General features: G+C 37.9%; 1 protein-coding gene across 1 annotated transcript in view; it reads left to right on the forward strand.

The window, feature by feature from the left end:
- LOC133534487 (EH domain-containing protein 1) overlaps positions 1-25,846 on the forward strand; it is a 37,062-nt gene that overhangs the window by 6,487 nt on the left and 4,729 nt on the right. The window lies entirely within an intron of this gene.

Raw genomic sequence — 25,846 nt, forward strand, 5'->3', positions numbered from 1 at the left:
CATCAAGTGTAGTCTAGTGATAATTGCATGTTTACTATGCATGTTTACTTTTCTTTACGCTCTCAAATTTTTAGTTTTGGGTAACATATAAAATTGTAATCTTAAAGAAAAAAAAAAAACAGACTGATTTTATGTAAAAAATGAAACTCTAGGTCTAAACTTAAGCAATTTTGTATAAGTACTGTTTGTAAACGACTGTATGTTTCTAAAATATAATAAATAAATAAGTAAATTATAACCTGTTAAGGCATCACCTATTTAACAGTTTGCGTCACCGTTTCACATGAACGCTGAATTTGTAGGTAGGTACTTGATAGTGATAAAAGTGTTTGTGTATATTGCTCGAATAATGTCGATTCATTCCGAGTCACAACCAGCCACCTTTTATAACGCATTAGTGTAGGTATAGCTTTTTAATGTCACGCTACGCGGGTTCACCCGAGACCTCGACTCACTTGCTTGCTCTCGCACTCCCAATAGAACTACAGGATCCGGTGCTATACGGCGCGGTGCGCCTATTCGCTGTCGCGCGACCTTGCCCATTGTGCGCTGAACGGTGATTCTCCATTATATCACAACACAGCCTTCGTATTAAAAATCTAACAATTGTTTATCGATGTCTGGTTTTAGAGAACACGAAACACTGTTTTTTGTCGGAAGCACCACGGCCAAGGCCATCAACCGTATTCACCTTAATTACTGTTTGCAGTTTGTCGATTCACAGAACTTGTCTCCACTGTAAGCATATTCCTTCCTAGTGTAACTTGCTCCTCACATTGCTATAAACTTAACGGAATCGGAGACTAGACTTATATTACTATACAGCCAGGTCATCCTGATATATTCTATTCTACATATACCATCATACCATGCAGAAATCATGGTATCTAGGTATAGGAAATATAGCAGTAACTATAAAATTAACATGTATATATATATATATATATATATATATATATATATATATATATATATATATATATATAATACCTTCAGTTACTATCTCGAGGACGAGGCGCGAAGTATAATCATAACTAACATTAGTGTTGTGGCTATCAGCTATAGTAGCTATCTCCAGCCACTGTAGGTAATTCTTTTAATTCTCTTCGAACGCGCTATCTATAAACAAAGTGGTACCTACCAATAAAATTTACCTATTGGTCTTTATTGAACATGTCATCATTCGTCATCTCGGCGCTGAATCAGCGACAAATTATATCCCATCGGATCTTTCCTTCATTTCATTGTAATCATATCGTTTGTTACATTCCATAGCATACGGAGAAATTTGGCTTTCGGGTGTCGTAAATAACCGCTTTTCACTGAAACAATTGTCGGAATGGCAACCGCACCGTTTTTATCGCCGTCGATATAATTCGCTTGTTGGTATTATTTTTAAATAATATTAAATAAGTAGACGTCGTGGTAACGAGGTGAATGTATTCAATTGGCAGCGGTTTCTCCCAGTGTATAATAGGCGCTGTATCCGTCATTGCATATTATTTTTATGACTTTAGACTAGTACTATAATATTAACGTTATCTAACTGAGAGTTCTTGTGGCCGTTAAGTGGCATTTAATATCTACTCGTAATTATTTCTAATTGCCAATATCGTCATTGCAGGGAAAGTTGACTAAGGTAGGAATTAAAAATGTATTACAATACTGGCTGACCCGGTGAACTTCGTATCACCTATCGTATTCGTATTATATAAATTTATAGTCCGTTTTAGCACGTCACGGATTATCCAATCATTCTTTTACAGATGTTACAGACTTGTCAAATAACTACCCTACGGACAACTTTTTTTCAGAGCGGTTGTGGCATTTCCACCATCCAAACACGCAAATCGAAATTTTGTTACCTGCCTCTATATCGCTCGAATATGCAAGAGTGATAGAGGCGCAGATAATTCCAATGCCGTTTATTCTAATTTTGGCTTCAGATTTATAATAAAGGACCCATCTGATCCTCAGATATCGATTTTCACCTTGATCATAGCAAAAAATGGAGAAATTAAAGATCACGGCCGTTTATTCCAATGTTGACCTGAGATTCATAATGAAGCGCCTCTCGGATCCTTAGACACCGATTTTATTTCATATTTATTTATTGTGTACATGTACATACGTATAAATGCAGAGAGAATAGCTGGTTTGCGTCGTACAACATGCTACCTCTCTGTAGAGAGGTGTTACAATATATTTTCTTCTTTAATCAGAGCAAAAATGCTGAAATGTAAGATGGCTGCTGTTTAGTCCAATTTAACCTCCGATTACTAATGCAGGGTCTCTCAGATCCTCAAAAATCGATTTTAAATTGGATCAGAGCAGAGAAATTCAAGATGGCAGTTTTTTTTTTCACATTGATCAGATCAAAATGTCGGCCGTTTTTTTGCAATTTTTCGCTCAGATTCATAATAAAGCGTCTTTCGTATCCTCAAATATCGATTTTATCTTAATCAGAGCAAATATGCAGAAATTTAAGATGGCGGCTATATTTTTCAATTTAACCTCTGATTCCTAGAGTCAGACTAAGATAAGTTGGCAGCGATTTTGATAGCCCAGACGGTGCAAGTGTTAAGTAGAAGTTTGACGTTTAAAATAACATGTGTCCCGTCTGGGCTATCAAAACCGCTGCTAATTTAGCTTGGTCTGACTCTAATTTCGTTTTATTTGTAGTTTAAATAGTATGATCAGGTTTTTTTATATTCCATTTCTGAACGCACCCATAAAGTTCGACAACCAATGACAATCCTTTGTGACAGTGATACAGTGTTGTCACATACAATTTTGCCGAAATGGTAGAACAGGGTGCAAAAATAGGTAGAAATGGGTGGAATTTAAAATGAAAAATAGGTGACCACTCAATAGAAGTACATTTTTATGATAAAAAATGTTTTGAATTATTTATAAGTTTTTAATATTGTGACGTTAGTACACGTGTTCATTAAAGAAATTGAAACATAAGTTAGGATTTCCATTGTAGGTATAATAAACCTGCTTGTATAATCTGTTTCTTTGGCAAGTTTTCATTAAATCAAATCTAAAGTCGGTAGAAATTAGGTAATGTTCCGTCACATGTATTGAGAATTGCTTACAATTGTACCATTTTGAAAAATAGGTAGATTTCAGGCCGAGGGAGGTAGATAGGTAGAACGCAGGTAAAATAGGTAGATCTACCAAAAAGTAGGTAGATGTGACAACACTGCAGTGATACTTTTTATCATAGAGTAAAAATATTATCAGAGGTAATTTGACTCATGACAAACTGTGACACTGGAATAGCGGATGGTTTGAAAGTATGCATGTAGACGAGTGATACCATGTAAAACATATTCTCCCTGATGTAATAATTATTTTACAATTATTTTTAAAATAAATAAAATGCACTGTTTTATGTTTGACAATAAATATGTATCTGATTGAACAGGTCTTGAAAATGCGGAATGTTGCATAATTACTTAATACAAACATTATTTAAAATAATAATATTTAGCATCGTAATGATATCAGTTTGTTTTTTTAATTTATTAATTTAACTTGAAACATATCTTTAAACCATAAGTTTTAAACAGAAAATATGTTGCAGATCGGAAAACATGATAAACAATGATCGAAAATTTATAAATATCGATTATTTATAAATATATAAATAATCCTGAAATATTTTTTAAACAAATATAGACTAAATTTACAAATATATGCTTTTATACCTCTGAGGTATATGCTTTTATAAGTCTTAACACATGCGCACCATAACTACGGACTCAAATTACATGCACCGCGTGCAAACATTTATAAAATCATAATATTTAACATTAGAAGAAATCAATTGTTAATCCTGGCAGATTAGATTAGAATAAGCGAATTAAGCGAGGAAATGTTGCCAGTATCTTTGCCACTATGCCCTCTTTAGATATAGATTTTTAGTTTTTAATTAGGTAGTTTAAGTTTGTATTGTACCTATATTTACATTTTACTCTAATTCTTATTAAATGTTAATTGTATAAATAAATTGAATCAAGTAAGTTTAAAAAAAAAGATAAAAGGTATTAGAGATATCTGATTTTGAACAAAAAAATCATATACATAATAAACAAAGGTTTATTATCAAATATTAGTCATAAAAGCGTCATTAATCTCTTTATTTTCGATAAATTACCATACCAACTTATTTTGAAATTCACAATCAATAATTTATCCATTTACCTAAATAATCTCTTATACATAACGATTTAATAAGAAGGGCATCAATTACCCTACTTTCGGGAAATTACCCTATTCAACCTACTGGTCATACTCCTGTTCCGCAGAAATTGAAATTAAAATATCGTGATTTTACGTACGATAACATGATAATTGATAAACTTACCTATGAAAAGTTATCCCATCTCTTTTTTCGTCCGATCTGTATAATTCTTACAACACACTTGACCACGCATGTCCGGCATATTTTATATTTTTCTTCCACCAATTTACTCAAATGACATGTCGATCCGACTGACGGCAAATTGGTGGATGAGGGCATAGAGATAACTGTCAATGTCTGTGTGTCACGCGTAAATACTAAGAAATTGGTGGATGATGGAATCCTAGTTGTGTTTCACCGAAACTCCGTCCGCAGAATTATTAGTCCAAGCTTTTTATTGTTATTTTCTTCTCGATATAATCCATCTCAATCCTTTAAGAAGGTTTTCAAGTCTACTATTCCAATCGAGTGCAAACTTTAAACCCTTTTTCACCAATTTAGGGGATTAATACAAACTTTCAATGAACGCCACTTTAACTCCATTGGGAAATTAATTTCTGAAAACCCTGATATCTATTTTTTTGTTTCCTATTATTGTGTCTTTTACGACATTTCAAGATCACTATTTACAAAAATTTTCGTTCCCGATGCAAACTAACAACCCTTTTTTCACTAATTTAAGGGTTGAATTTTCAAAATCGTTGAAATTACTTTTCTTCTTGTGTTTTCATAATATGCCTACGTGCAAAGTTTCAAATCCCGCACTCAAAAAAATATCTCCATACAATCGTTTAACCCCTTTTTCACTACCTTAGGGGATGAATTTCAAAAACGCTGAAATTAGTTTTCTTCTCTTTTAATAAAATACCGTTTTACAAAGTATCAAGTTCCTAGCTTAAAATAAAAATTGAACGCCATACAAACTTTCATCCCCCTTTCAACCCCCTTAGGGTTTGGATTTCTCAAAATCATCATTTCCTAAACCTTCTGTGGTTGAATACAAACATTTCAATGCCAAAGTTAGCTAAATAGGTCCCCAGCGGTTCTAGAGTTTATGCGTGACTAACAAACACATTTCAATATTGGAGCGTGCGTGCAATGCTGGTGGTGGGGGAAGCCGGAACGATCACAGCGCTTGATGTGGCCAAATGTGGCAAAAATGTTACGTGTGTTTCTGTCAATTCCCATACTATTCCGTTATTTTGTTCACGTTTTTTGCTTTAAAATCATATTTACGATAAAAATAGGTCACGATAGCTGATAAATGGTAAACTGCAATAATACTGGACGAAACAGTAATAGTAAACTTTATATATTTCTAACTTTTATATCATATAGTATTATTCCAGGCTTACCAACGTAACGGCTAAACATTTTATCTAGTCTATGTCAACGCAGAATTTTGCTTGGATGTTAATATGTATAATAGTATAGCTAATACAGCGGTGGCAGCATGGTTTCATTTTTATCACTTGTCACTATGCCCGTCACTTTCGCGCTTACATACTTGTTAGAACGTGACAGGCATGGTGACAAATGATAAAAAGCCGACCATCTTAGCCCTACAGTGTACCAATACCAACATTAGGTAATTGTAATATTAGTTATAATGACAGTTACTGAAAGCTCGTCAGAAACATACTTTTGCGCAGAGTTGTCTGTCGTCTGTCATTACAAAAGTTGTGATAAGCGAAAGAACATACACTGAAAAAAAAACCTGGTACTGGTAACCAGAATCTGGTTAGCTGTACTATACTGTCTTGTTGTATATGTGACGACAGGACACTTTGTAAACATAACCAGACCATTCTGGTTAAATTAAATTTGTTAACTCTATGAAGCGTATAGTAATTCATAAAGTGCAGAAATGTAATGTATACCCATGCACCCTAGTAGTGGGTATAAGACTTAGTAAACCCAATTAGCCGGTCTGTTAATGGTTACTAAATAAAACAGTAACATATACGTTCCTATCCTGTTGTTATAACAAGGTATTTGGTATGTGTAACTGAACGATTTGTGCGGTGTACTGGTTTTATATTGTTCACGTTACCAGAACGCACTGTGCTAATGGGACTTCTAAACGGGCCATATGTTCACTGCAATATGTGGCCATCAACTATTGGTGTCCTCTTACTCACATGTTAGAAAGGGACACTAATAGTTGCCGGCCACATATTGCAGTCAAAATATGGCCCGTTTAGAAGTCCCTTCAGCACAGTGGGTTCTGGTTACGTGAGTCAATATATAACCAGTACACCGCACAAATCGTAGACAATTTAAAAGTAAAATAATACGAGAAATAAAATCAAACGCTTTATTATTGGTTTTCTAAATAATGATAATTATAAAGCATCTTCAAATTATTTAAGTATATCAAGAACAGTATAAATTAAAGGGTCTAGCAGGTTAGGTTAACAAGACTGCCCCCCCGAGGGATTATACTTTTAGAGTAGTGGCTGCACCTGAGAACAAATAAATAATTAATTTAAAACATAGTTTTTGTATTTGACTTAATAAATACGTATATATGCGTCAACCCTAATGTGCAACAACCTAGTTAGAAAAGGCAAAAGAACTGCTCAAGCTACTTGTTTTATGAATACATAAGTTATAATATCACTCTCGTCGATAAATGACATGGATAAAATGCATAGCCATCAAATGACGCCATTTTGTTACAATAAATATGTCGTCACTCGAAATAATTATGTAGGTTTCAAACACAAACTAGGTAAGTACAACCACACACCACACCTCGAGTATATGGCTAAAACTATTTTACAGCGGAATTGAATACAAAGCATTCATAATTATTTATTAATAATGAATACAGGCGAGTGATGACAAACATTAATTTCGACCATAACATCAGCTTTTTACTTACTTTCGAAAATTTCCGTATATTCCTCCAGGTTCCACGTTATTAGATGGTTTCTTAGGTCTTCGTCCATGTTCACAAAACAGACAAGTTTTTAAGCACACTTATACTATACACTTGTACTAGTTTACAGTTAAATTATGGACAGCATAGATTTATAATTAGCCTAGATGCCTAGTCTGTACATCCCTAGTGAAGCCATTTCAAGTACGACATTATGTCGCCCTCGTGTCATCGTCGAGTTGGTTTGTGTACATCTCCCGGTTATAAATTAAAAAATACAAGAAAGATGGTTGTTTGTGCGGTGAATGGGTGTCACAACTTGGTCACAACACATCAGTGAATAAAAACAAACCGCCTGATATAACATTTCACGCGTAAGTATCCAGTTTAATGTGATATTTTTACGTAATTGTAAATACAAAAATCCAAATTTTCGTCAGCCGCCATTACTTATAAATGTTGCCAGGTGATATGAATCTTTTTTCCTCCAAATGAGGCATGACGATTACATTGATAAAATAAAATTAATATGCTTACTTTACGTTCCTTGTATGACTATAGAAAATATTCTTTTTTAGTTTTTCATTCTTTTATTTCAAATTATGTTTTGTCTTTTATAAAATTACAGTTTAAATGCATATTTTTATTTTGTGTGATATTCGTTTTAGATTTCCGACTGATCCGCTTCTGTCTGCTAGATGGACGGAAAAAATTAGATTAAATAGGAACGATGCAATATGGAAACCGACTAAATATAGTCGAATATGCTCTCGCCATTTTGAAGAGCAAGTAAAGTAAATTGTATTTGTGGAACACAGGTGTTACAGTTAAGGTCTGTAAAAACGAAACTCAACTGTCACTGTCGCACTTATATGGAAGACTGATAGAGAGACACAAAGTCAAAGCGTTTCGTTGTCGAAGCAATAGCGATTGCAACCTTGGCTAGGCCAGGCAGGTACAATTACTAGTACTGACGATAAATAGTTATTTGTTTTACAAGAGGGAAAGTTGTTGCTTAACCGCTCGTGCTAATTAGCAATATTATCGAGCTAGATAAAGATCCCAAAATTTCTAAAAATGGAATCTTGAGCGTTGCGAGGGTTTCAAGTTACGAGAGTTAAACAAATTTTACCCCAAGTGAAACACAAAACTTTTCACCACACCAACCCGAAGAAAATATTAAATGTATGATATCAAATAAAATCAAACCAAATCGAATCCAAATGATCGTCATTAAATATTTATCATTTAAAATCATTATTCCAAAGTCAATTCTACCAGCTATTATCTGTGCACATTTGTAAAATTAAAAAATAAACCTTTTTTATTTAAACATTATTTCACAAAGTACAGAAATGCAAAGTCCTTAAAAGAAACCTTGAAAGCTTTTGCCATAAATTTAATATCTACATACACACTCCCAAATGATTGATAGCCAAGTATAAGGATGTGGTTAAAATCCATCTACTTTAAGGGGAATAAATTAACTCTGGCAACCCATTTTTGTATATATGTGTGTGTCGCTGAGCGTAAGACACGAGCGTCACACGCACACATCGATCGTGTTTCGGCTTCACTTTTGGCAGATTAGCCTTATGAGGACTAACTGTCTATGTGTGATAGGTCAGTGATGGACAGGATCTAAGTAAATAAAAACACCGACCGTCGCGTCGCAACGAAAGACGCTGGGGCAATGGCTGTTCCGTGACTTGCGCAATTCCTTTCTCCCTCCCCCGCCACCGGCGCATACACCATGGTGTTGGCACTGTTTGATTCGTTCAGAATACAATGCATTATAGTAGCCATAACATAATAACTTGTAACATGTACACTCGTATCTTTATTTTTACATATCAATAGTTAGTGTTACGATGCATATATTAAACGAGACAAACGTTTAATATTTACAACACTTGCATCTTTAAATATACAACGAAATTGTAAGCAGTACTAAATTGCATTTAACTAGAATTAAACAGTGATGTTTAAAAAACAAGTTTTACACGATACAACATTTTTTGTTATTACTACCGGATTTTAGTAGGTATAACTATATTTTTAACTACTATACGTTCTGGTAGTATTGTAGAAAAATATTTTTTTCGGTGTATGTTTTAACATAAAATGAGTTGATTAAAACCTATGAAGAAGGACAAAACTTTTATACTCTAAAGCATCATACGTATCCCCATGAAGGAGATCACGAAGTGGGCCTTCAAAACACAATGAAATATACATTTTTTCATTTAATTTGTAACGAAACAACGACGAAGAAAATTAACCGAATAATATAAAATACACAGATAATTCTTACTATTTTCAGTAAAGCATAAGTCAAGTGTGTTTAACATTAAAAACTAAAAGATTCCGCACATTGGTAACTGTATTATAGTAAACATTTTTAAGGAATACTTAATCTTTATTTTGTTGAGCTCAATATTTGACAGCTCCCCAATAGTTGAAAACGCTAAGCGGCGCTGCCATCGTGCACGCTCCCAATTGCTCCTTAAAATAGTACATTACGATACAAGTGCGAAAAATAGGAAATTCGAAACGAGTGGCGATAAATTAAAACACGACCGAAGGGAGTGTTTTAAATCGACACGAGTTGCGAATTACCTATTCGCACATGTATCGTACAACGTTTTACAGTACATATGGCCCTTTAAATGTTCGACACAGTAACGTAATATGCTACTTCTCGCACTAGTGCTATAAAGTAGCCCCATATGTACTGTAAAGAAATGTTAAGATTTAAGAAACAACGTTTCTATTTCCACGTTTAAACACGGGATCCAATTTCATCTGTAAATTACCTAATGTTCTAAAGAACTATAAAATATCATGCAATCTCAAGTATACGATGATGCTGACGATTATAGACGTGCACCACATAAGCTCTTTTTGCATCTACATACTTGCCAATTACGATCTGCATATATGCTTTACCAAATAGACATAGCTATTACGCGCACGCGCCAGTTAATCCGGAAGCGCAATTCGGGCCACTGGCGACTCGTTAGCTTGGACATGGCTCTTGCTAATCCGTTCTCTCTATGAAACATTTACGGTCGTCACATACACTTGGTCGTTACATATTAGAATAGACTTAACAAGCGTTCAACTCTCAACTCTAATAGAAGATCTCAAATTATTCAATCTGATGTTACCACTTCTTGGGTTGCTCTTTCGCGTTAATCGCGTTGCATTGAATCCCCGATTTTTTCAGTCCATAACGTTATCCATTATAATTTCTATTAAAACTACAATAACACTAACAAGCGTTCAACACTTAACTCTAGAAGATCTCAAATTATTCAAACCGATTTTACCACTTCTTGGGTTGCTCTCTTTAGCGTTGCATTGAATTTTAATAGATACGGGTTTCTATTCTATTGGTTCACATAAATTTAAAGTTCCGATTTTTTTCAGTCCATAACGATTTCCGTCATAATTTTTACTAAGTAGTCATATTGTCAATAGTCATAAAATTAAACATTATAAATTGCAATTCCGATTTTTGCAGGTCATAATTGATGTTAGTCATAATATTCAAACTCCAGATGATGTACCATTACATAATGGTGAAGGCAATAAACTTGCTTATAATAATTGTTGTAAGGTCTTTTTCGCAGGGCATAATGATCGGTAGTCTCGTCATCACGTGATTAATTAGTTATGACATTCAATGTCATGGTGTTGCTAGACTTGTCTAGAGTTAGATTAGTGGTAGGGGTAGGGTAGTTGCCTGGGCTTTTTTGGTTCGTTTATTGACTTCCCCATTTTCTATTTTCATGTAGTTTCTTCACTTCTAATACCATCTATTTATAATAATAAAAATAATATCTTATAACTTTTTTCAATGTTGAATTATAAAATGATTATTTTGGTTTATGATTGTATAACATTTAATACTAATATTGTCGTTATAAGGAAGAAATAAATCAAAGTGTAGGAGAAATAATGTCCCACCCATTAGTCATTAAAACAATATGAATAGTAACTATTAGTCCGTTAAAATATATGCCTTGAAATATTTCTGAATAATTATTGATAGACCTTTGATTTTTATACTCATCAATTTTATAACTTTTGTGGCTATAGTATTTAATATTATAGGTCGTTAATGTATGACTATTAAGCGTAATATATATATATATATACTGAGCAAAAATTATAACAATATGTTTATGTCCATGAATCATATGTCCATATGTAAATTTCTGACTATTCGGAACTTGGAGGATTTAACAACTGGAGACGCCTTGTCTGTAATTTTCTGCACAAAACAGTCTGCCGATTTTTGCGGAGGATGGGTACGTCAAATGTATGACGACCATGTTCGATAAACGTTATTCCATACAATACCCCGCCGTACCGTAAGCTCTAAAAGGCGACTCCAGTACCCGTACCATGAGTCAAACTGACATATACGCTATGCTATGGAGAACGTAATTTACTTTTTATACATCTCGCTTGCACTTATATGCGAGTACGAGCGAGATGCATAGAAATTAATTTACGTTCTCAATAGCGTTTATGTCAGTGCCACACTGGTGGTAGCCACACAGTTGTTAATCGTCCAAGATTCGGAACAATAAGTTTATGGGAAAGATTCGCGATACGAGTATGATACTGATCTGTCAGTGTCAAAGTGACATTTCTTCAACCAAAAACATCGCTTTTTTTTTAGATCTAATAACTAAAACTAGAATTGGCATGTAAGACAAAATTAAAAATATCTAAATCCAATAACAACATAACATTACGTCAAAAAGCCAAGGCTGAGGTAGGTAACTACTTATGAACACATTCATCTGTTAAACTCTAAAGGATATGTACGGTTTGACTTAGATAACAGTAACACATTTGTTTAAAATACCTAAGAACAGAAAAAGGTACTTCGCTATCCACAATCGGTAATGTAATGATTAATTCTACCAAAGCGATTAAGCAAAATCAACCACAGTAGATTAACTTCATTTGAGTGCAAGCAATTACTTGCAATGCAAACACTCGATCGATAGCGCAGTCCTCTGTGTGACCCGATAACACCTGCATCGTTACTCAGTGTATCACCCTTGTTGAAGAGTCGAAAAAAATTACAACGTTCTCGGCTTTGGTGCTTATTATGCGCGGTGTTTTCTCAACCCTAATATCCTTTGCAAGATAAATATACAGGTAATTCTAAACAACTTTTACTATAGGGCTAGCCCTGAAATCGCAATAATTGTGTCACAGGGGAGCAAACTGACATATTTACGACGTGGGCGTACATTGAATCATGATGGAACACATACTGCATTACCTATGAGGAAATCAAAATAGTATTTAAGCTAAAAGAATAGTATGCAAAAAAGTAAATTTTTTTTTGTGTCGTAGTCGTAAAACAGAAAAGTCCTATTTTGACCCCTCCTAGCAGGGAAGAAAAGTGCCACTTTGATCCCTCTTACCCGAGAAGAAAAACCCTTTTACGAATAGGTGATGTGAAAAAAATAATTTCGGGCCTCCTTCAAAGCGTCGACATCTTTTCAGCCAAAATGTATGAAGCAGCCACATGATCTCGCAAAATATGGCTACGTTATTCCCTAATACCAATTTAGCTCTGACGACCGGTAAATAGAATTTAAGTATGGCTCATGATTTCATTTTCTTTCTGCTGTTACTGCTGTTAGTATGTATGTTAACATTATGTACATCCCTAGTTTTACGTTCCAGTACAACGTAATATGTAGGTACATATACAAACCTACATATTATAGTTTATCCTCAACTTTGTCCTGTTTTCCCGTTGGGTATACAACAAAAGCAACAAAAACTATGAAAACTACTTTTTTAAGGCGTGTATGTCCATCACATCAATTTTCTTCATATAGCATATTACATACATAGGAAATTCTAATCTTTATTATTTTGCTTTTAGCTAGTGGGTACGAAGCCCTGGCTACCCTGCCTACGAAGCCGATGGTCCCGGGTTCAAATCCTGGTAAGGGCATTTATTCGTGTGATGAGCATGGATAATTGTTCCTGAGTCATGGGTGTTTTCTATGTATTTAAGTATTTATAAATATTTATATATTACGAGTATATATATCGTTGTCTAAGTACCCTCAACACAAGCCTTATTGAGCTTACTGTGGGACTTAGTCAATTTTCGTAATAATGTCGTATATATGTTTATATTTTTTTTTTTAAAGCACTAAATGCTATCGATTTGATTTGATAAACTTTTTAACTGATTGTTACACAAGCAATGTTCAATTCAAATCATAATCATATTTAGTAAAAGAAATATATTTTTGGGTTTTCTAGATTATTGTCGATAGTTCTGATCTGACTCATATTACAATCCAGTAATGTGATTCAAGTGAACCTGTAAAAGTCCAACAATACTTTGCTCTAATCATATCAATTCGCCTCATCCGTTTCGTCGAGTGCCTTGGCCCTGTTCTTTGAAAAATGTAAATTTTATCGAGTGTTATCGATCGGATGGTGTCTTATCTGCACTGTGTTATATTGTTCGCGACGCGAGGCGTCGAACTCGCTGTAAGTGTCAAGGCAAATTAAGCCAAAACGTTTTTATTTGCTATAAACTAAGACTGCATCATCATTACGTAGGGTTGTGTTTGTGTTATGTCTTCGATTCCTTCGGTTCTTGTTCTTATCTTTCCTATTAGGTTATGTCAATGCAATGAAGCCAATGAAACAATTATATATCTATATATTGGAAACTCTTTCGCGTAACGTGAATGTCAAGGCTTCATGCAGGGTGCTACTGGTTCCGCCCTGCCAATGGGAGCGCGACGGGTACTTTCGCCGCACTGTGCGCGCACGCCGATGCGTCTGATAATCCATTGTACAAGTACGCCGGAACAACATGCTTTTGTTACTATTGAATGGGATAATTCTGTACAGTACCGAGAATTGGATGTGTCATCAAACACAATTTGATTGTCATGTCAGTCAGCGTAGTCAGTCAGATGTCGCTCGGATAGTGTTTAAATCTCGGTCCGAATTTGTAAGCCATTTGTTTCACCTATTAAGCCATATGTATTTTAAGTATTGTCTGATTTCAATGTCGCAATTATATAGCTATCCTTTTGTTCTTATTCGTACTCTTAAGCATTTTCAATTCGTTCATCGTTCTATACGTCATTAAAACTTGCACCGTGGCTTGGCTAGGACGATAATTGTCACATGTTTAATGCATACGGCTTAGTGAGCAGAGAAGGGTGACTAATGCCTGTAGAGGCCTGAGACTGCTCTTAATGTCACTAGTGTATCAATCCTTTAGTTGGGTCATATTCATTAACATTTACTTGTAATTGTAGCGTAAAAAAGGTCTTTGACCGCCTTGCATGCATGGCACATATTTTATAGTGAAGGTGCCTACAGCGTTTAGGTTCAAGTGTGACAGTATAGCAGTTAAAATCTTACCGAGTTCTCTCTCGACAGCAAAATCTTTTGAGTGTAATACTGTGACGACTTACATTTACTTTAAGACATTTTGGAAAGAAATTGATAAGTTACCTACAAGTTGCGTAATTTGTTAAAAATCGTATCCACGAGTGAAACTCGTTACGCCACGCGATGAAATAACAATGAAATCCATTCTAGATCGTCTGATACAAAAACTATTCTGGTATCGGATCGATCGATGCAGTGTCGCAAAGCATTGCAGCGGAGCGCTTCCTGCGCCGTCGCCCGTGACGGCGGCCGCCGGCCGCGGCCTCATCACGCCACTCTTACAGTGGATTTTCACTGCCTCCTGGCTACTAAAAGTTCTGTTAATCCGGTATAACTGTGACTTAGAAAATTGACAGTTTTGACCAATCGGAGAGCGCGCTTATAGTGGTTTAGCTAACTTGCATTCGTTCACCGAATTCCGTGATGCATACCGACAATTTGTAAAACCGTTACTGCGTTCAACAAATACCAGGTGGAGTCACACATGATAGAGTTGTTATGACAGGATATCAAACGAAGAACGTGAATTCCTAAAAAAGATTACTTGAAAGGATAATTATTGCTTTTGAACCATTACTTTTATTAAGAGATTAAGTTGTTGTTCCGGTAGACTGTTCATTCGGATGCGCCAAGCCCTTCGGCAACAACTTACGCGTGTATACTCTCAACGTCAGCATTACTCTTGCTACATATCAGAAAACGCAAGAGTGTCAATTTGGCGATTGGTGTGTTTTTGCTCATTGGCTTTTGCCGGCGGTTAGTCTACGATTCCCAAGACGCTCACTAATGAGGACCTATTACCAAGACGCGATCAATACACGTTCCAATTCCACTGCTGCATGTAATCGCTCGATAGATCGATTTCGGTCGATAGACAGAACACAGCTAATTGTAGTGGCATTGTTCCCGCATCCGCTGTGACATCATGCGCGTGCTGATGTAGTGCGGCTTTGTGGCCACCCTCGGAACTGGATCTCGATCGTTCTTTCCCTTAGTCGCGAGAAGAAATTAATGCTATGGAGTCGCAATTGGCTTGGTAACCTAGATATTACACTTCGATCGGCGTCCCTTGTTTATATTGGAGAAACGCAAATTGTTATTGAGCGGCGTAATGTTAGTTCGCAAGTTTTTGTTCTTTTGTCTATACTTTGTTAATTAAATTCAATACAGTGTTTTTGTCAGTTCAGTAAACCAACCTTCACTTTTTTCAGTGGTCATTACACGGATGAAGTTCCGACAAATATTTCAGTGATTCATTTGTCGCTGTGCGGTAAGCCAGACATGATTATTACCGACCGAAATTGAGAGCTAAATGCTGCACGGCATGACTGCTGTTGAACCAGCTCTTCCACCATGCTGGTCCGGGTGCGTCGTGCATATTATTATTAACAAGCCTGTTTTTCTATTGTCATAATTGTCAGTACACTACAAATAATATTAGACATGTTATTTCATCAATAGATCATGCATAATTAAAACAAAAAAACTATGTACCTAATACAGTAACTTTAAGGTGCGACCAGACCGCAGCTTAAAAAACGGTCACGATACGGAATCGCAGTGACGCGTCGTATGCGTACCGTTTTTGACGCATCCTCCCCACACCGCTGCTTAAAATACGCTGACGCACCGTAAATTGATCTGCGTAAAAATCGCAAAAAATATTACACGGAGATCTTATGGCAGACACCACACCGGTGACGTAAAAGACGCAACTGTTTTGTAAAATCAGCGTTTTTTACGCAAAGATTTGCGAACAAAAAAGATTCGCGTGAAGCACGTCACTGCGATTCCGTACCGTCACCGTTTTTTAAGCAGCGGTGTGGGGAGCATGCGTCAAAAACGGTACGCATTCATACGACGCGTCACTGCGATTCCGTATCGTGACCGTTTTTTAAGCTGCGGTCTGGTCAAAGATTCAAAGATTCAAAGAATTTATTTGCATAGAACACAGTAATATAAAGGTCTTACAAGATAAAAGAAAATCCGTGCATTCAGTCTGCATGCAGGCGTGCAAATATTTTAAAAAACAGTCAATATATATAAAAATAGAAACAAAAATTTAAAAATATCAAATTTACACAATGTCAAGTAAAATAATAATCGAGGGTCGAAGTTAAACAAAATGTCAAAGAGGTCGCACCTTTATACATTAGCGTTTGCGTCAAATCGGGTAGTTCTGAGTTTTTTCAGACTTGTTTATGATGTTGGCTCAATGAATAATCCAAGTTTGTGTCCTCCAGCGCGGAACGCAACTTTGTCAAAAATCGAGAAAACCGCGAACATTGATGGACGACAACATTATATTCATACTTTTAAAACGTGAAGTTAAGTGTTTTTTTAACATTTTTTATCTTTGACTTTGACCATAATTAAATTTCCATCGAAATCGTCACTGCTATCCGCTATATATTTTTCCAAAAAAGTGTTAGACGGCCTACATTAAAGTGATACTTTATAGAATAAATGGGCTAAATTGTTCAAACTTTTTTTAGTACAAACTGTGATCGTAAAGGTCAAAAATGTCACAAATAAATACATATACATTATTTTCATTTATTCTGCAAAAATCAGTTTATTTGTATGAAAAGGTGTAACGAATATTTAAAAACTGAACTCCTCCTCCCTAAATTATACGAAAATAATATATAACTTGTCCTAGTTGCTAAGAGCAGGAAGAAATATAGCATAGATTGGACCTGGTGAGCCGACTCATTCCCCCCTCTTTTATAAACTTTGAAAGGCTTTATCTCTGAAACTATTAGGTCTACAGTGACAATTCTAGCCTCGTACTGTAGCAAATTTAGTCTTCTTCGTCATTTAAGGTTATAATAGCCCAAATCTAAAAAAAAAAACGATATTTTCGCAGTTTTTTTCGATTCCGGACTAAGTTGCGTTCGGCACTCGAGGTCACAAACTTTACCGGATTTGACGCAAACGAACCCCATTACAAAAGTCGATAAAGTTACTGGATTTAATGGCTTTATTCATAAGTTTTCATACCAGGTTTTTTTTTAACTTTATTCTACTCTTTTATGAGTATGTCCGTTCGCATTTTTTGGCGTAGTTGATGTTTCAATTGCGTTGATGACTTTATTAAGCGATTTCTACGTTTCTGATTTTTATTAATGTCTATAGTTTTCTTTTCGCCATAAAATGAAATAGCTGAACGTTATCTCTATGTTAGCACTAGTTATCACCGATGTTTAGTGTCTACGTGTATTAGTATGCTCACATGATGTCATCCCCAACGCTTTGGCAAACAATATGCTCGTGGGTTCGTTCGGAATGGTCCTCCACATAACATAACGGTGCCATTGTATCGATGGTGTATGATAATGCGCGCGACGTGCTCCTGCGCGCGTGATTGTATGTAAGTCGACACCGCTCCCATTTATTTTCACCATTCTGAAAACAAACAATCAATCGCTATTTGTATCACGACAAATATATATGTAGGTGTCCCCTAAAGTTCTCTTTCGCTTTAATATTTGTATTAATTTTACCTTGAGCTGACCTTTTTCACTAATTCATAATAAAGTAACTTGAACGGCCTAATTTTGTTCAATTATTTGATATTGGCCTTTAAGCGCCTTACTTATTACTGTTAAAACTTACATATTTTTTGCCGCATTGAATCAACTAGAAAACAATCATTTTATTTAGTTATCTCTTGAAACTGCCAGCTTGTTGCCGGCTGGCGAAAGATAACTTATCACGGCGGTGTATTGTTGACTCTGTATTGGTCAAGAGTTTGTTTTTGGAAGTTTGTATAGCACATTCAAAAATGTAATCTAAAGCCGTGTTCATTATTAGGAACTGTTATATATAAAACTACTAAAGGTGGGTTAATTAATATTTAAGTGGAAGGAAGGTGTGATGTCGTTATGAATGCATTCAATTCTCAGAGTATGAGGAAGCGGTCAGCAGGCGCGGCTACTACGGGACGTCGATGCACGGCCGGTGGGCGGCGGACGCGCATCCTCCTTACGCCGAGGATACAGGTATCCTGTCCGTCGCCTGACCTTCCCTGTGTCGTCCGATGACGCTAACTGCTCCGTTCTGCGTCAGCTGTCCTGTTCTTCTTACCTTACCCTGGCGGTGTAGGCTTCCCACAGCTCGCTCGATCTCTCCATTGTTGGTCGACAAACTACGTATTGTTGATTCAGCTTCGCGTGCCGTGCTGTCGTGTGCGAGTACCTATGTAATCATAAATCGATTTGTCCGCCACCCGTCACTAAATGTTCTGCTTCCTTCACTTTCTCCGGGCTCCATCATGTAACTAGATTACTTGATTATTATATCATCGCATGTGGGGTTTCAAGCAGTTTGGCGCTTTTGTCTTTGTTTTGACTATAAACCCGCTAAAGAGCTCTATTTATATTTCATACATTGCGGCTTTTTATTGTAATCGTTTATTAGTATTGACCTATCGAGTCGTGAGTGATGTTGACTTTGATCAATGATTTGTTTACTCTGCGCTATCATGTGATAGTCATCTGCCGCGTAAAACTATGTCAGTGGGTACTAATTAACCGTTATCGGGGTATGAACTATTTACATGACATCATTTGGTTAACCTAGATCCCAGTTCACGCAACCCTTAGTCTAGACTTGACATTATTATTTCACTAATTCCATTGCGGATGTGTAACGATACGAAGTTTTTGTCTCGTTTCGAGTTGAGAAGAATTGTTGATCAGAGAGATGGATAGAACCGTTATTTTCAGCAATAAAGGAGCACAATATATTGCAACTTTAAAAAATGTTAGATACTGGACCGGGAGGAGCTACGTGGGCCCAGGGCCCAGGATTAGTTAACGTCACTAATCACTAACAATGAAAAGTGAACGTTTGATGTTGTGCAAACTACCTACATTAATTTACTCATTATAATGGCATCCCTGGCGCAAACGCTTTGCATTGCGACACTTAACGCGTATATTTTTTTCTAGGAAACTTAAATAATCGTTGTGTCCGCACATACGTAGGTATTAGCAATCAAATGAGAGGCTTATGTATGACTAATCTTGGTACTTGTTTGGACCACGTGTCAGCCCGTCTATTTGCGTATCTGCGGTGGGTGCCCGTGTGCCCGAGTGTGTGTTTGTTTGTCGTCTGTGGGCGATGCGATCCACAACAACATCAATTTGCTCAATTCTCCGTCCGCATGATTTATTACACCAGTACGAAGGTTGACTATTAAACAGTGATCTTTATTGAGTAAACATCGAAGGGTATTTGATGCACTTGGTTACACAACCAGCAATCTTCAATTGGCCTTTTTTTAAATCACAGTTGAAGTTTTGCCCTACATTAGAATATCCTTGACTTGGCTTTGATTATGCGTAAGAAAATGGATTAAAAAACTATTACTCATAGAACAATACTTGCGGTCATGAAATAAAAAGTGCCGATAAAAAGATATCGTACCTGTCTGGGGAGGAAGGGGAGGGGTCATGAATGGGCGGCCTTGCGCTCGAGCCGAGATAATGTCCAAAGTGATTGCTCGGACTCAGCTGTCCAGGGTTGCTGCTCTCGATTCTTACAATTGAAAGTCGTGACCGTAACATTCGCTGATTCCTTATAAATTAACTGTGCATTTGTTTTAGAGATCTCTTATTTCTATTTATATTCTAGAAAGAATTTTTTGGGCATTTATTATAATCATAATCATAATCATAATCATAATATTTATTGATAATATAAATTACATGTCACATTTTATACAGTATATAAAGATTGTAGATTTGTATTTTAACTACATAATGTATCTTATAACTAAGTTCCTAATTTAAAGAACTCCTTATGGTCGTAGAACGCCTGCTCGACTAACCAAGTTTTTAATTTGTGTTTAAATACTGCTACGCTTTTAGTAACTACTATTGAATCCGGGAGACAATTGTATACTTTTGGGCCCAATATGTGAACGAGCTTGTCCGACTTGGCCAGCTTGTAAGGCACGGGCGCGAGCCTGCGGCAGGCGCGGCCGCAGCGCGCGGGGTAGCGGCGCGGGGCCGCACGAGCCAAGGCTGGGACGCTGTCCGCTTGTGAGCGCGCGTATATTGCCGCTTGGAAGATTAGTAACGACGGCAGGGTTAGGATGCCTAAGGCTTTGAAATGCGGTTTCGCCGATTCGGTTTGTGCGATTCGGACTATAGCCCGTACGGCACGCTTCTGCAACCGAAAGACACGCTCCCAATCCGCGGCTCGGGCCCACAGCTCGGTCCCGTACTGCAGGTGTGCGTGCACCGATGCAAAATAACACGCTCTCAGCATATCGCGAGGCAATAGCCGAGCCAGACGTTTTAGTGCGAAGCAGGCCGCTGACAACTTATTACACACCTTATCAATATGTGCCGCCCAAGTCAGTCCCCTGTCCAGTTCGAAGCCCAGAAAAGTTGAGCTCGCAGCTTGCTTGATATTCAGCCCATTTGCGCACACAGACATGGACCTCGTTTCCCTTCCCGAGAGGTCGAAGTGAACAAAGTGCGTTTTCCGTATGTTCAAGGTGAGGCCGTTTTTACTGAACCAGTCGGAGAGAAGTCCTGCAGTAATGTTTAGCCGGTCGCTAAGTGCGTCACAACTCTGGGCGGTAACCACCACTGCTACGTCATCCGCATACATGAATGTCTCTCCGCTGTGCACTGCCTCAGGTAGATCGTTCAGCAGCAGTGAGAACAGTATGTTAGAGACGGACGATCCCTGCGCTACGCCGATGTGGGTTCGAACCGGGTCTGAACGTAGGCGTCCCCCGTCCGCTACGATAACCTGCGTTCTGTTACGCAGCATGTCGATCATCAAACTCAGTGCTCGGTCATCAATGCCGTAGTGGCGCAGCTTATCTTCTAGGACGCAGTGATCCACCAAGTCGAAAGCCTTAGATAGGTCGCAGCATATCACTGCGACTTGGTTTTTGGTTTCGCGAGCCTCAAGAATCAGGCGCACAACCGCGCGCGTGAGCGCTGACGTCGATCGACCTTTGCGATACGCATATTGTCGCTCGGAGAGTGCGTCGGTGGATTCGAGGAAGTCTGTTAACCTCGCGCTGAGACCATATTCAAAGACTTTAGCTAGGACGGGGATAATCGCTACTGGTCGGTATGCGTCCATGTCTTCCCTCTTGCCTTTGCCCTTGAATAGTGGCGCTATTCGACTTTCCTTTAGGGCCTCTGGAAATACTCCTTCACGAATACACCTATTGTACGCGGTCGCCAGTATCGGTGCTAGATCTGCGGCCACCGCCCTGAGCATGACAACAGAAATATCAAAGATGTCTCTCGTGGTTTTCCTTGCAATACCTGATGTGATGATGGTAAACACGTCGCTCGGCGTGAAAGGCCTCAGTCGGATGCACCGATCAGCGGGCGGGCGTGCGGCGCGCAGCTCGACGAGCGCGGCGGTGCGCGCCGCGGGTCGCGCGCCGCACGCCGCTGCCGCCGCGACGAATCTACAATTTATCGCATCGGCCGCATCTTTCTTGGAAGGAAACGGATTACCTGCGGAGTCCCTGATAACGTCCGTGAACTCGAGCGGTTCGCGGACCGCTTTTCCCTTTTCTCGATTGATTACGTTCCACATGGACTTTATAGTATTCTTGCCGGTTTGTATTTTATTAATATAATAAGAAGATTTTTTAATGTATAATAGTTTCGAGTATTTATTATTCATGTCGTGTATTATATTTGATATCGTACTGTTGTCGGGCACTAATTTTCCAATTTCGGTAATGTCAAATAGTAATTTTTTATATTGATAAATGTCATCCGTCACCCAAGAATCTTTTTTACGATTATTAATCGGAACAACGGGAAAACATATTAAGAATTTATTTTTAATTATATTTATTATGGACATAATCAACTTTTGGCTCGACGTCTCGCTCCGCTGTATGAACACTTTCCAGTCCACGCTTTGTATAGCGGAGGTAAAGCTAGCGTAATTACGCGGCGAGTATATGCGACCTTGGCGCGGCCGCGGTGGCGGCGGCGGTGGGCGGCGCAGCGTGGTGCGCACGGCGAGGTGGTCGCTGAGCAGCGTGGTCACCGGCGCTGTGCGCAGCGCGCCGCGCGTGCCGTTCCAGTATACGTGGTCTAGATTAGTGGCGGTCGCGCTTGTGATTCTCGTAGGGAAATTCACTTCATTTTTAAAGTCGTGGGAGTTGAGAAGGTCCGTTAACCTTTTCAGTGCCAGTCCAGAGTTATTATGCATATCGTCAATGTTAGTATCCCCTACTATAATGCAATCCCGGTCGAGATCGGATATTTTATCAAGTAAGCGTTCCAAGTACCACAGGAATTCATTGTTACTAACTTTACAATTAGATCTGTATAAACATACCACAGTTAAATTTAAATCTAAGAGATCTACTGCGGAAATTTCACAATAGCGTTTCTCGGATAAGGCGGTTAGGTCATGATTTTCAATAGCTAAAATGTTTTCGCGTACATATAAGCATGAGCCTCCGTGCTCGTTATCCGCTCGGCAAAAACTAGATATTAATTTGAAATCGTCAATATGAACGCACTTCAATTTACTCTCGGTCAACCAATGTTCTGTTATGCCTAGGACATCGCACGCTAAGTCATTCTGAAGCAGAAATTCAAGTCGTTGCGTTTTATTGTCTAAAGCGCGGATGTTCTGATGGCATATAATTATATCATGCGAAATTCGTTGAGCGATCGTGTTTATTGCGGCGGCGGTGGCGGGTAGATTATTCGCGTTGTTGCTTACGCGCATCGGTGCAGCCCCGCGGCGAGCGGGGCTGGTGCCGAAACCACTCGGTGAATTTGACGCGTGGTGGCCACACCGTGGGCGAGTTAAACACATCGAAAGACTTTTCCGGAATTCCGATTAGAAATGAAGCATGTCTCTTGGTTTTAATATCTCTCTTCTGTACGAAGTAGTCATCTGAGTTTATTGTTTTCTTTAAGAAACTTAACACATTTTCTGTCGTAGTTTCTGGCCTGAATGACCAAGCTTGCAGGTATTTATAGTTTTCCACCGCCTTAACATGATGATCCTCGCTGCCCGTCCCTACCATGATATTTTGTTGTGCTGATTTTCTACGTCTTCGTACCATAGTGTTCCACTCTCCGTCGTTGTCGCTGATGTTCGCGCTTTGACCCGCGCGGTTTATGGCTCCACACGCTTGAGCGTATTTGTTATTGTTCCGATGTCGCTCGGAAGTATTCGGCATGCTATCGGTGACGTTCGACACACCATTGATGATATTCGGTGCGTCCTCGAGTGTATTCGGCCGGCTCTCGGGGGTTTCCAGTTGCGGGATAGGGACTGCGGTCTCCTGCGATGAGGACTTACGCTGTGGTGCAAAGGTGACAGAAGGTGAGATCGGTTTTTCTGATAGAGACTTACGTTGCACCGTTGCGTACCTCGCGCTCGCACGCGCAGCGCGCGCTGATGTTGTCTCTGTCGCTCGTGTTGGTGCGGGACCTGCTTGCGCCTTTGGTTTGCTCTTCGATGCAGAGGACGACGTCAGTTCGGATGGCTTCGATTGACGAAGTGCTTCGCTTTCTTGGTTTTGTTTGCTTTGAATTTTGTCGTTAGGCAATTCAACTTTTGCCAAAATTCCATCCATTTTTATCTGGATTTCGACAATTTTCTGTTGTAGTGGTTCCAATGCCTTCTGAATTAATTTTTCTATAGCTTGGAGTGTCACTTTCGCCATTTTCAGTGTTTTAATTATTTAAAATTGTGTTGTGTGTGGACCGGGACTATGCAGCACGTCCGCTTTCTGAGGTCGTAATATGTATTTTTATATCATATAAAATATAATTAATAGAACGGATATCGAAGAGCGACAACCCTGTCAGTAGTGCAAGCACTAGCTGCACCCAGTTTTGTGCCTATATAGGTTATGAATGACTCTGGTATCCTTCTGCTATAATATATTATGCTATTAGCTTTGTCAATGGAGTCTCCGTTGACGGAGCTTCTTTGTGTATTAACATTACTCAAAATATTATTAGCCTACCTCTATTAGTTGAGCTGTCATTTCTTGACACTACTTAAGGCGTCGAAGTGAGTTTAATGCTTCACAAAAAAACTTTATTTATTTATTTGTTTATTTATTTATTATTCGGAGAACCAACAGCTATCAATTGCACAATAGCTATATATATAAATAACAAAGAGCCAATTATAGGTTCCCACCGGTAGCAACAGGTTAACAAATAATTGGTGGTTGGCACTAGATTTTTTTTTAACGTGTTACCACTAATACATCCCGCTCCTTCGTTAGTTCATTTACACTTTTACCAGCTCGTAGTAGAAAGCTATTCTTTCTGTAATTACGTGATGAAAAAGTTATATGTTATAATAAGTATGAAATAATAAGTTATATGTTATTGACTCCCGCATATTGTTCACTGTTACGATCGGTAGCCACCGAATTGGGCTTTAGTCCGCCTGACTCATTGCCTGCCACACTTTTGCCGATTACTTCGTGAAGCCCAATTTCTAGGCTCTATGTGCGATTAGGCACTTAAAGGAGGTACCTTACGCATGTGGTGCTTATGCTAGTGGCTAGTTAGCGCCGGTGCAATAATTTTCGCACGACGATGCGGTCACGTTGTTTATGGTTTAGCTGACGCTTCCGTTGTATTATTTGCAGCTTGTTATAATATAATAACAATATGTATTGACTGTTGATCTGGCATTGGTGCTGAAACGTGCCCACAGGTGCACGAGGAAGTAACGCGGACTTTGTTAAGTTTCACGGTCTTCCACTTGTTTTATTAACAACCGGTTCTTTTGATAACATTCTAAAGTATTTGTTTAAGTTCAACTGTTTAATAAAAATGAATTACGTACCAATGACTTCATAAACAAATTAATTTTATATATGTATCTACACACATATCATAAACCTTCTACGATGCCTTAAAAATCCGTAAATAATGGCCAACATTACGATAAACTGTTTTGTTACAACAAATTTATTATCTGTGATTTATTAATTGCTTCATTACTACATCAAAATCGATTTTCTAATGACATTCAAATTTCTAAAATCTCTGAAAAAAAGCAATTAGATTTGACCTCTATTCCAATATCAGTCGAGATGCCTTTTTGTTCGACATGAAATGTAAATTGCATACAATTGTGACAAATCTCGCATGTTAGTTTGTATCGAACGATACGGAAATAGGCCCCGACTCTAGTTTGTCTCTGAATTTAAAAAAAAAACTACGAATGCGTGACATACGTGAAAAAAGTTTTTA

Source organism: Cydia pomonella, chromosome 2, assembly GCF_033807575.1.
Source record: "Cydia pomonella isolate Wapato2018A chromosome 2, ilCydPomo1, whole genome shotgun sequence".
Classification (NCBI taxonomy): domain Eukaryota; kingdom Metazoa; phylum Arthropoda; class Insecta; order Lepidoptera; family Tortricidae; genus Cydia; species Cydia pomonella.